Below are 12068 nucleotides of genomic sequence, written 5' to 3'. Positions count from 1 at the left end.
AAGATTGCAAATGCTGGGGCCCTGCCCAAGCAAGGGGGGCCCACTCGTGGGCGTCGGTACTGGCACTGGGCCCCTCATAGTACAGCGGTGTGTCTGACGGCGGGTGTGCACCACCACCGTCAGAGACACTTGATTGCACTATGAGGGACCCTGTGCCAGTGCCCGCGCCCAAGAGTCGGCCTACCCACCTGTCCAGGGCAACGGCACTCGCACGGTGTCGTGCGCTAGGTGGTGACCCCGGCCATGGGGGGGGAGGCAGCACAGTTAGGGAGTTTTAGAAAGTGGCATATGTTGATGTTGGACATTCAGCTGATGCAAAAGGCGAAATAGGTGAAGTACCAGGAAGAGGTGGACCAAAGCAAGCCATTTTTCTGTCACCCTATGTGTCATCAGGGGAAGGTGGGACAAAATCCTTGGAAACCCATGCGTGGTTCATTTTAATGAAGGTTAGATCATCCACATTTTGGGTTGACAGACGGGTCCTTTTTTCTGTCAGGATTGATCCAGCTGCACTGAAGACTCTTTCCGATAGCACACTTGCAGCTGGGCAAGCGAGCTCCTGTAAGGCATATTGGGCCAATTCAGGCCAGGTGTCCAGTTTAGCGGCCCAATAGTCAAAGGGGAATGACCTGTGTGGGAGAACATCGATATGGGAGGAAAAGTAGTTTGTAACCATAGTTGACAACTGCTGTCTCCTGTCACTTTCCATCGATGCAGTATTACCAGTTGTGTGAGCGGTATTTGAAAAATCAGTCCACAACATTGTCATGAAACCCCTGTCTCCAACGCCACTTCTGCTGTGTGCACCACGAACACCTCTGCCAAGCTGCCCCCGGCCCGTATGGCTCATGTGAGAACCATCACCGCTGCTGTGTGCTGGGAATGCCTCAAGCAACCGATTTACCAGAGTTGCTTGTTTATTAGCCAATATTAGGTCAAGGTTCTCCTGTGGCATGATGTTTTGTAATTTGCCTTTATAGCGTGGATCCAGGATGCTGGCCAACCAGTAGTCGTCATCGTTCATCATTTTGGCAATGCGGGGGTCCCTTTTTAGGATCCGCAAGGCATAATCTGACATGTGGGCCAATGTTCCCGGTGTCAATGATGCACTGCGAGTGCTGGGTGGAGGAGCACTTTCTGGCAAATCCACATCCCTCCAGTCACGCACAAACCCTGTACCAGACCTTGCCACGCCAACATTTTCACTTGCCCCACGAGATGCATCCTCCTCCCCTAAGTAATCATCCCCATCATCATCCTCCTCCTCCTCTTCTTCCTCCACCTCGTCCAGGAGAGGTCCCTGAGCAGACAATGGCTGAATGTCATCAAGGATTCCCTCCTCCTCTTCCTCCTCATCAACATTGGCTGCAGACGCCTGCTCCTTAAGGTGCGTCAAAGTTTGCATGAGCAGACGCATAAGTGGGATGCTCATGCTTAGGATGGCGTCGTCTGCGCTTACCAGCCGTGTGCATTCCTCAAAACACTGAAGGACTTTACAAAGGTCTTTCAGCTTCGACCACTGCACACCTGTCAACTCCATGTCTGCTCTCAAAGTGCCTGGCCGTGTATCCTCCAACAAATGCATTATGGCCTGCCTCTGCTCGCACAGCCGCTCCACCATGTGCAGGGTGGAGTTCCACCTTGTTGCAATGTCGATAATGAGGCGGTGGTTGGGAAGGTGGAGCAATCGCTGCAGCTTCTGCATACGAACGGAGTGTACAGGCGACCGGCGGATGTGCGCGCACAGTCTTCGCACCTTCTGGAGCAGGGCTGTTAACTCCGGATAATTTTTGAAGAAGCACTGCACCACCAGGTTCAAGGTGTGAGCCAAGCAAGGTATGTGGCTGAGTTTTGAAAGGGCTATGGCTGCCACAAAATTACGGCCGTTATCACTAACTACCTTGCCTGCCTCAAGATGTACACTGCCCAGCCATGACTCAGTTTGTCGCTTCAAGTACTCGGCCAGCACCTCGGCGGTGTGTCTGTCGCCCAAACACATCATCTGCAACACAGCCTGCTGACGCTTTCCACTAGCTGCTCGATAGGGGGACACATCGTGTGCAACAGTGGCAGCTGCAGATGGAGTGCTCGTACGACTGCCCTCTGTGGACGAGCTTTCGCTTCTGGAGGAGGAGGAGGAGGAGGAGGAGGGTCGAACGCCTACAGCCAACTGTTTCCTATACCATGGGCTAGGCAGCACTGTCCCACCACCGCTGTCCCCTGTGGACCCTGCATCCACCACATTAACCCAGTGTGCAGTGATGGACACGTAACGGCCCTGGCCATGCCGACTGGACCATGCATCAGTTGTGAGGTGCACCTTTCCGCTCACTGACTGCTTGAGTGCATTGACAATGCGGTCTTTCACATGATGGTGGAGGGCTGGGATGGCTTTGCGAGAGAAGAAGTGGCGACTGGGTAGGTCATAGCGTGGTACTGCATAGGCCATGAGTTCGCGGAAAGCTGTGCTTTCCACCAACCGAAAGGGCATCATCTCAAACGAGATTAGTTTGGCAATGTGGGCGTTCAAACCCAGTGTACGCGGATGAGAGACTGAGTACTTTCTTGACCTACTCATAGTGTCTGGGAGGGTGAGCTGGACTTGAGAGCTGCATATGGTGGAAGTAGCGGTGGACAGGGCGGACTGAGAGAGGGTTGATGATGGTGATGGAGTTGGTGTTCTTTCTGATGGCCTAGAATCAGTCTTTCGTTGATATAACAGTGGGATTCCCTGACTGCTGTGGTCTTGCAACGACACCTCAACATTTTCTGCTGTGCTAACCGGTGGGCTTACAGTGGGGGAAACAATGCAGCGTTGCTGACTACCTTCGTTGTGATCAGTTGCACATGTGGCACTTGAGGTTTGGTGTTGTGTCCACGCTTGCAAGTGCATGCTGGTTAAATGTCTAAGCATGCAACTGGTATTCAAATTTTTCAGATTTTTCCCTCGGCTAAAGGTCTTTGCGCACTTCTTACAGATAACCTTGGCCTGATCATGAGGATTTTGTTCAAAAAAGTGCCACACTGCACTCTTCCTACTTTGGCAGACATTTTGCGGCCTAGCACGCTGTGATCTTTTGGCCCTCTGGACAAGCTGTCCAGCAACTCTTTTGATGTTTGGAACCTGTCTTTGGAGTGCTCCGGGCCTGCCAGATAACAGCTGTTGCGATGTTGATGTCTGCTGTGGATGCTCCTCATCTGAGCTATTGGAAGCAGCACCCTCTTCCCCCAATGGATGCCAATCTGGGTCAACAACTGGGTCATCCATCACCTCCTCTTCTATGTCATGTGCACCTTCCTCTGTGTCACCGTGTATGGTGGTATAGTGTGCGGGAAGGGGCACCTGAGTCTCATCAGGGTCAGAATCTGGCTCTGTACACTGCGAGGACAATGTAGTGCTCTGAGTGAATGTACCAGCAGAATCATCCATCAGCGGCTGTGCATCAGTGCACTCCATGTCAGATTCATCTTGGCCTGGGTAATTCACCATTTCACTTGATAATCCAGGCATGGTATGTGAAAACAGCTCCATGGAGTAATCAGTAGTATGGCCTGCGTCATCCTTCAATCTTGGTTGGGGTGAAGGACACAAGGAAAGGTGTGGTTCATGAACATGAGCCTCCAATGACGACTCAGTGCTTTTACTTTTTACAACTGAAGAAGAGGAGGCGATAGAGCTGGAGGCTGAGTCAGCAATGTAAGACAAAACTTTTTCCTGATGCTCTGGCTTTAAAAGCGGTTTGCCAACTCCTAGAAAACTAAGCGTTCGAGGCCTTATGTAGCCAGACGATGACGCAGGGTCAGCACCTCCTGCATTCGGTCCTATTTTGCTCTTGCCACTACTATCAGATCCACCACCAACACCATCATTACCAGCTGCCAACCCCCGCCCAATTCCACGGCCTCTTCCACCAGCCTTCCTCATTTTTGGTAGAAATGTAGACAAAATCCAACAAACTATATAGTAATGTAAAACAAGGTACAAGGTGTCTATAGGACAGGGGAGATTTTGAATTTCTGCAGACACTTGTGGACACTGGACACTTTTGGATTGTGTGAGGCCCACTGATATCTGAGCGCTATGTGACAGGCTCGATGGCACAGCTGTGACCAAAGTGACTAGAGGATAAGGGAGATTTTGAATCTCTGCACACACTTTTGGACACTGGACACTTTTGGATTGTGTGAGGCCCACTGATATCTGAGCGCTATGTGACAGGCTCGATGGCACAGCTGTGACCAAAGTGACTAGAGGATAAGGGAGATTTTGAATCTCTGCACACACTTTTGGACACTGGACACTTTTGGATTGTGTGAGGCCCAATGAATATCTGAGCGCTATGTGACAGGCTCGATGGCACAGCTGTGACCAAAGTGACTAGAGGATAAGGGAGATTTTGAATCTCTGCACACACTTTTGGACACTGGATGGACACTTTTGGATTGTGTGAGGCCCACTGATATCTGAGCGCTATGTGACAGGCTCGATGGCACAGCTGTGACCAAAGTGACTAGAGGATAAGGGAGATTTTGAATCTCTGCACACACTTTTGGACACTGGATGGACACTTTTGGATTGTGTGAGGCCCACTGATATCTGAGCGCTATGTGACAGGCTCGATGGCACAGCTGTGACCAAAGTGACTAGAGGATAAGGGAGATTTTGAATCTCTGCACACACTTTTGGACACTGGACACTTTTGGATTGTGTGAGGCCCAATGAACATCTGAGCGCTATGTGACAGGCTCGATGGCACAGCTGTGACCAAAGTGACTAGAGGATAAGGGAGATTTTGAATCTCTGCACACACTTTTGGACACTGGATGGACACTTTTGGATTGTGTGAGGCCCACTGATATCTGAGCGCTATGTGACAGGCTCGATGGCACAGCTGTGACCAAAGTGACTAGAAGATAAGGGAGATTTTGAATCTCTGCACACACTTTTGGACACTGGATGGACACTTTTGGATTGTGTGAGGCCCACTGATATCTGAGCGCTATGTGACAGGCTCGATGGCACAGCTGTGACCAAAGTGACTAGAGGATAAGGGAGATTTTGAATCTCTGCACACACTTTTGGACACTGGACACTTTTGGATTGTGTGAGGCCCAATGAATATCTGAGCGCTATGTGACAGGCTCGATGGCACAGCTGTGACCAAAGTGACTAGAGGATAAGGGAGATTTTGAATCTCTGCACACACTTTTGGACACTGGATGGACACTTTTGGATTGTGTGAGGCCCACTGATATCTGAGCGCTATGTGACAGGCTCGATGGCACAGCTGTGACCAAAGTGACTAGAGGATAAGGGAGATTTTGAATCTCTGCACACACTTTTGGACACTGGATGGACACTTTTGGATTGTGTGAGGCCCACTGATATCTGAGCGCTATGTGACAGGCTCGATGGCACAGCTGTGACCAAAGTGACTAGAGGATAAGGGAGATTTTGAATCTCTGCACACACTTTTGGACACTGGATGGACACTTTTGGATTGTGTGAGGCCCACTGTTTTCTGAGCGCTATGTGACAGGCTCGATGGCACAGCTGTGACCAAAGTGACTAGAGGATAAGGGAGATTTTGAATCTCTGCACACACTTTTGGACACTGGATGGACACTTTTGGATTGTGTGAGGCCCACTGATATCTGAGCGCTATGTGACAGGCTCGATGGCACAGCTGTGACAAAAGTGACTAGAGGATAAGGGAGATTTTGAATCTCTGCACACACTTTTGGACACTGGATGGACACTTTTGGATTGTGTGAGGCCCACTGATATCTGAGCGCTATGTGACAGGCTCGATGGCACAGCTGTGACCAAAGTGACTAGAGGATAAGGGAGATTTTGAATCTCTGCACACACTTTTGGACACTGGACACTTTTGGATTGTGTGAGGCCCAATGAATATCTGAGCGCTATGTGACAGGCTCGATGGCACAGCTGTGACAAAAGTGACTAGAGGATAAGGGAGATTGGATTGCTTTTAATAAAGCAGTTTGCGGAGCAGTGGGTAAACAGCAATACAGGAATGTCAGGAAGCCTTAGAAGGCAGCCCAACAACCAACACCACTGATACACCACTATATAGCCTCCCCTTGCACTGCACACACAGTGACTGGTGTGTTGTGCAGGCCAAATTGCTAGCAGCAGAAGCAGTTTTTTTGTTTTCTCAGCAGGACAAAAAAAAAATTGGGATTGCTTTTAAAAAAGCAGTTTGCGGAGCAGTGGGTAAACAGCAATGCAGGAATGTCAGGAAGCCTTAGAAGGCAGCCCAACAACCAACACCACTGATACACCACTATATAGCCTCCCCTTGCACTGCACACACAGTGACTGGTGTGTTGTGCAGACCAAATCGCTAGCAGCAGAAGCAGTTATTTTGTCTTCTTCCCTGCCTAACGCTCTCCCTACAGAATCAGCAGCAACCTCTCCCTATACTAAGATCGGCAGAAGTAAGATGGCGGTCGGCGTGCACGCCCTTTTATACCCCCTGTGACGCCCACCAAAGCAAGCCAATCACTTGCATGCCCTTCTGAAAGATGGTGGTGACCCATGCCTATGTCATCACGTTGCCCACAGTGTGCGTGGATCCTGATTGGCTGAAAAAGAGCGCAAAACAAACTTTTGAAACGCGTCTTTGGCACGTAAGTCGCCGACCTCATGGCCGACCTCATCCTAGGGTCGTGTTTCGTTTCATGAAACGAGCGGGACCGGAAGTGAAGTGTGCGTAGCTGCTGCTGTGAAGGAAGGGGGTAAGAAACACCCGAGAGAAGAGATGTATACCAGGGGAGACAGACCAGTGGGGGTGACTCGAGTATAAGCCGAGAGGGGCACTTTCAGCCCAAAAAGTTGGGCTGAAAATCTCGGCTTATACTCAAGTATATACGGTAGCTTGTTAGGGTTATGGTGAGATCACATGGTGAACAGGAGCTACAGTCTGAGGAAAGGGCTAAAAAGCCTTCACTAGACCCCTGTACAGCTGTATAATGAGGCCCGGGCTTTATAGTGAAGGGACAGGAGTGAGGGCCTGTTCCCAGGAGCTACAGTCTGAGGAAAGGGCTAAAAAGCCTTCACTAGACCCCTGTACAGCTGTATAATGAGGCCCAGGCTTTATAGTGAAGGGACAGGAGTGAGAGCCTGATCCCAGGAGCTACAGTCTGAGGAAAGGACTAAAAAGCCTTCACTAGACCCCTGACAGCTGTATAATGAGGTCCAGGCTTTATAGTGAAGGGACAGGAGTGAGAGCCTGTGCCCAGGAGCTACAGACTGAGGAAAGGGCTAAAAAGCCTTCACTAGACCCCTGTACAGCTGTATAATGAGGCCGAGGCTTTATAGTGAAGGGACAGGAGTGAGGGCCTGTTCCCAGGAGCTACAGTCTGAGGAAAGGACTAAAAAGCCTTCACTAGACCCCTGTACAGCTGTATAATGAGGCCCAGGCTTTATAGTGAAGGGACAGGAGTGAGGGCCTGTGCCCTGGAGCTACAGTCTGAGGAAAGGACTAAAAAGCCTTCACTAGACCCCTGTACAGCTGCATAATGAGGCCCAGGCTTTATAGTGAAGGGACAGGAGTGAGGGCCTGTTCCCAGGAGCTACAGTCTGAGGAAAGGGCTAAAAAGCCTTCACTAGACCCCTGTACAGCTGTATAATGAGGCCGAGGCTTTATAGTGAAGGGACAGGAGTGAGGGCCTGTGTCCAGGAGCTACAGTCTGAGGAAAGGGCTAAAAAGCCTTCACTAGACCCCTGTACAGCTGTATAATGAGGCCCAGGCTTTATAGTGAAGGGACAGGAGTGAGGGCCTGTTCCCAGGAACTACAGTCTGAGGAAAGGACTAAAAAGCCTTCACTAGACCCCTGTACAGCTGTATAATGAGGCCCAGGCTTTATAGTGAAGGGACAGGAGTGAGGGCCTGTTCCCAGGAGCTACAGTCTGAGGAAAGGACTAAAAAGCCTTCACTAGACCCCTGTACAGCTGTATAATGAGGCCCAGGCTTTATAGTGAAGGGACAGGAGTGAGGGCCTGTGTCCAGGAGCTACAGTCTGAGGAAAGGGCTAAAAAGCCTTCACTAGACCCCTGTACAGCTGTATAATGAGGCCCAGGCTTTATAGTGAAGGGACAGGAGTGAGGGCCTGTTCCCAGGAACTACAGTCTGAGGAAAGGACTAAAAAGCCTTCACTAGACCCCTGTACAGCTGTATAATGAGGGCCAGGCTTTATAGTGAAGGGACAGGAGTGAGGGCTTGTTCCCAGGAGCTACAGTCTGAGGAAAGGACTAAAAAGCCTTCACTAGACCCCTGTACAGCTGTATAATGAGGCCGAGGCTTTATAGTGAAGGGACAGGAGTGAGGGCCTGTGTCCAGGAGCTACAGTCTGAGGAAAGGGCTAAAAAGCCTTCACTAGATCCCTGTACAGCTGTATAATGAGGCCCAGGCTTTATAGTGAAGGGACAGGAGTGAGGGCCTGTTCCCAGGAGCTACAGTATGAGGAAAGGGATAAAAAGCCTTCACTAGACCCCAGTACAGCTGTATAATGAGGCCCAGGCTTTATAGTGAAGTGACAGGAGTGAGGTCCTGTTCCCAGAAGCTACAGTCTGAGGAAAGTGCTAAAAAGCCTTCACTAGATCCCTGTACAGCTGTATAATGAGGCCCAAGCTTTATAGTGAAGGGACAGGAGTGAGGGCCTGATCCCAGGAGCTACAGTCTGAGGAAAGGGCTAAAAAGCCTTCACTAGACCCCTATACAGCTGTATAATGAGGTCCAGACTTTATAGTGAAGGGACAGGAGTGAGGGCCTGTGCCCAGGAGCTACACACTGAGGAAAGGGCTAAAAAGCCTTCACTAGACCCCTGTACAGCTGTATAACGAGGCCCAGGCTTTATAGTGAAGGGACAGGAGTGAGGGCCTGCTCCCAGGAGCTACAAACTGAGGAAAGGGCTAAAAAGCCTTCACTAGACCCCTGTTATGATTGGGTCACCGAGGAGGAAAGCAAGACCAAGCTAAGCCACAGAAAACCAGAGAGGTTGGTAACTAAGCGGATGCAGACCCCTGATCCTGTCCACACAACTAGCAGTAGCCGTAGAGCGTACTTACGATGATTCTAGATGCCTTGACACAGCCGGAGAACTAAATAAGCCTAAAGCAGAAAGGGGAAATCTAAACTGCACCAGAGCAGACCCCAAATGAATAGATAGCCCCCAAACATATATTGTCGGTGAAACAAGATGAAAACACAAACGCAGGTAGGAAAATAGACTGAGCACACGATGGGGCCCACACTGACTAGACAGGACAGGAAAGGAAAGACACTGTCTGCAATCACGCAAAAAACCCTGCAAAAAATGCCCAACACGTCTGATAGAAAAAATACTGAAGTCACTAGACTTCGCCCACTATATCAGCACTCTGGTATATTCTGAAAACAGAGCAAAGAGAGGCCAATCTAATAAGGGACAAAAACAAACTGGCACAAACAGTAACATAAGGATGGAAATTCAGCACAGCCGCAGGCGGGGCTGGCTGACCACACAGAACTGAAATAGACAAAACCAAATCAAATGTGAACAATAGCAAAAGAACACTTAGATTGAGCATGCAGGGACTGAGCTGGAAACTAAGGCCTCAGGAGGCAGGAAAAAATCACCAGTAGGGATAGAGGGAGTCGGCTGTCTAAAATCCAGTCAGAAACTCCCAATGTCCAATCGTCCTCCTCATTATCAGGTGGCAGGCCTCTGTTAATTAGATCAGCTCCATTACCTCCTGTAAACACCAGAGGCAGCCCAGAAAGAGAATTCGCAACCCCTCTGTCAATACAACCATCTCCACTACCTTCACCAGCAACCAGAGGTAGGCCAGAAAGTGAATTCACAACAGACCCCTGTACAGCTGTATAATGAGGCCCAGGCTTTATAGTGAAGGGACAGGAGTGAGGGCCTGTGCCCAGGAGCTACAGACAGAGGAAAGAGCTAAAAAGACTTCAGTAGACCCCTGTACAGCTGCATAATGAGGCCAGGCTTTAAAGTGAAGGGACAGGAGTGAGGGCCTGTTCCCAGGAGCTACAGTCTGAGGAAAGGGCTACAAAGCCTTCACTAGACCCCTGTACAGCTGTATAATGAGACCCAGCCTTTATAGTGAAGGGACAGGAGTGAGGGTCTGTTCCCAGGAGCTACAGTCAGAGGAAAGGGCTACAAAACCTTCAGTAGATCCCTGTACAGCTGTATAATGAGGTCTGGGCTTTATAGTGAAGGGACAGGAGTGAGGGCCTTTTCCCTGGAGCTACAGTCTGAGGAAAGGGCTAAAAAGCCTTCCCTAGACCCCTGTACAGCTGTACAATGAGGCCCAGGCTTTATAGTGAAGGGACAGGAGTGAGGGCCAGTGCCCAGGAGCTAGTCTGAGGAAAGGGCTTAAAAGCCTTCACTAGACCCCTGTACAGCTGTATAATGAGGCCCAGGCTTTATAGTGAAGGGACTGGAGCGAGGGCCTGTTCCCAGGAGCTACAGTCTGAGGAAAGGGCTAAAAAACCTTCACTAGACCCCTGTACAGCTGTATAATGAGGCCCAGGCTTTATAGTGAAGGGGGCCTGTTCCCAGGAGCTACAGTCTGAGGAAAGGGCTAAAAAGCCTTCACTAGACCCCTGTACAGCTGTAAAATGAGGCCCAGGCTTTAAAGTGAAGGGACAGGAGTGAGGGCCTGTTCTCAGGAGTTACAGTCTGAGGAAAGGGCTTAAAAGCCTTCAATAGACCTCTGTACAGCTGTATAATGAGGTCCAGGCTTTACAGTGAAGGGACAGGAGTGAGGGCCAGTGGCAAGGAGCTACAGTCTGAGGAAAAGGCTTAAAAGCCTTCACTAGACCCCTGTACAGCTGTATAATGAGGCCCAGGCTTTATAGTGAAGGGACAGGAGCGAGGGTCTGTTCCCAGGAGCTACAGTCTGAGGAAAGGGCTAAAAAGCCTTCACTAGACCCCCTGTACAGCTGTATAATGAGGCCCAGGCTTTATAGTGAAGGGACAGGAGTGAGGGCCTGTTCCTAGGAGCTACAGTCTGAGGAAAGGGCTTAAAAGCCTTCAGTAGACCCCTGTACAGCTGTATAATGAGGCCCAGGCATTATAGTGAAGGGACTGGAGTGAGGGCCTGTTCCCAGGAGCTACAGTCTGAGGAAAGGGCTAAAAAGCTTTCACTAGACCCCTGTACAGCTGTAAAATGAGGCCCAGGCTTTATAGTGAAGGGACAGGAGTGAGGGCCTGTTCTCAGGAGTTACAGTCTGAGGAAAGGGCTTAAAAGCCTTCAATAGACCTCTGTACAGCTGTATAAAGAGGTCCAGGCTTTACAGTGAAGGGACAGGACTGAGGGTCTGTTCCCAGGAGCTACAGTCTGAGGAAAGGGCTAAAAAGCCTTAACTAGACCCTGTACAGCTGTATAATGAAGCCCAGGCTTTATAGTGAAGGGACAGGAGTGAGGGTCTGTGCCCAGGAGCTACAGTCTGAAGAAAGGGCTAAAAAGCCTTCACAAGACACCTGTACAGCTGTATGATGAGGCCCAGGCTTTATAGTGAAGGGACAGGAGTGAGGGCCTGTTTCCAGGAGCTAGAGTCTGAGGAAAGGGTTAAAAAGCCTTCAGTAGATCCCTGTACAGCAGAATAATGAGGCCCAGGCTTTATAGTGAAGGGACAGGAGTGAGGGTCTGTTCCCAGGAGCTACAGTCTGAGGAAAGGGCTAAATAGCCTTCACTAGACCCCTGTACAGCTGTATAATAAGGTCCAGGCTTTACAGTGAAGGGACAGGAGTGAGGGCCAGTGCCAAGGAGCTACAGTCTGAGGAAAAGGCTTAAAAGCCTTCACTAGACCCCTGTACAGCTGTATAATGAGGTCCAGGCTTTATAGTGAAGGGACAGGAGTGAGAGTCTGTGCCCAGGAGCTACAGTCTGGAGAAAGGGCTAAAAAGCCTTCACTAGACCCCTGTACAGCTGTATGATGAGGCCCAGACTTTAAAGTGAAGGGACAGGAGTGAGGGCCTGTTCCCAGGAGCTACAGTCTGAGGAAAGGGCTAAAAGGCCTTCACTAGACCCCTGT

This window comes from Dendrobates tinctorius, unplaced genomic scaffold (assembly GCF_039654945.1).
Source record: "Dendrobates tinctorius isolate UK_male_01 unplaced genomic scaffold, ASM3965494v1 ptg000017l, whole genome shotgun sequence".
Lineage (NCBI taxonomy): Eukaryota > Metazoa > Chordata > Amphibia > Anura > Dendrobatidae > Dendrobates > Dendrobates tinctorius.
Note: the sequence above shows the minus strand (reverse complement) of the source record.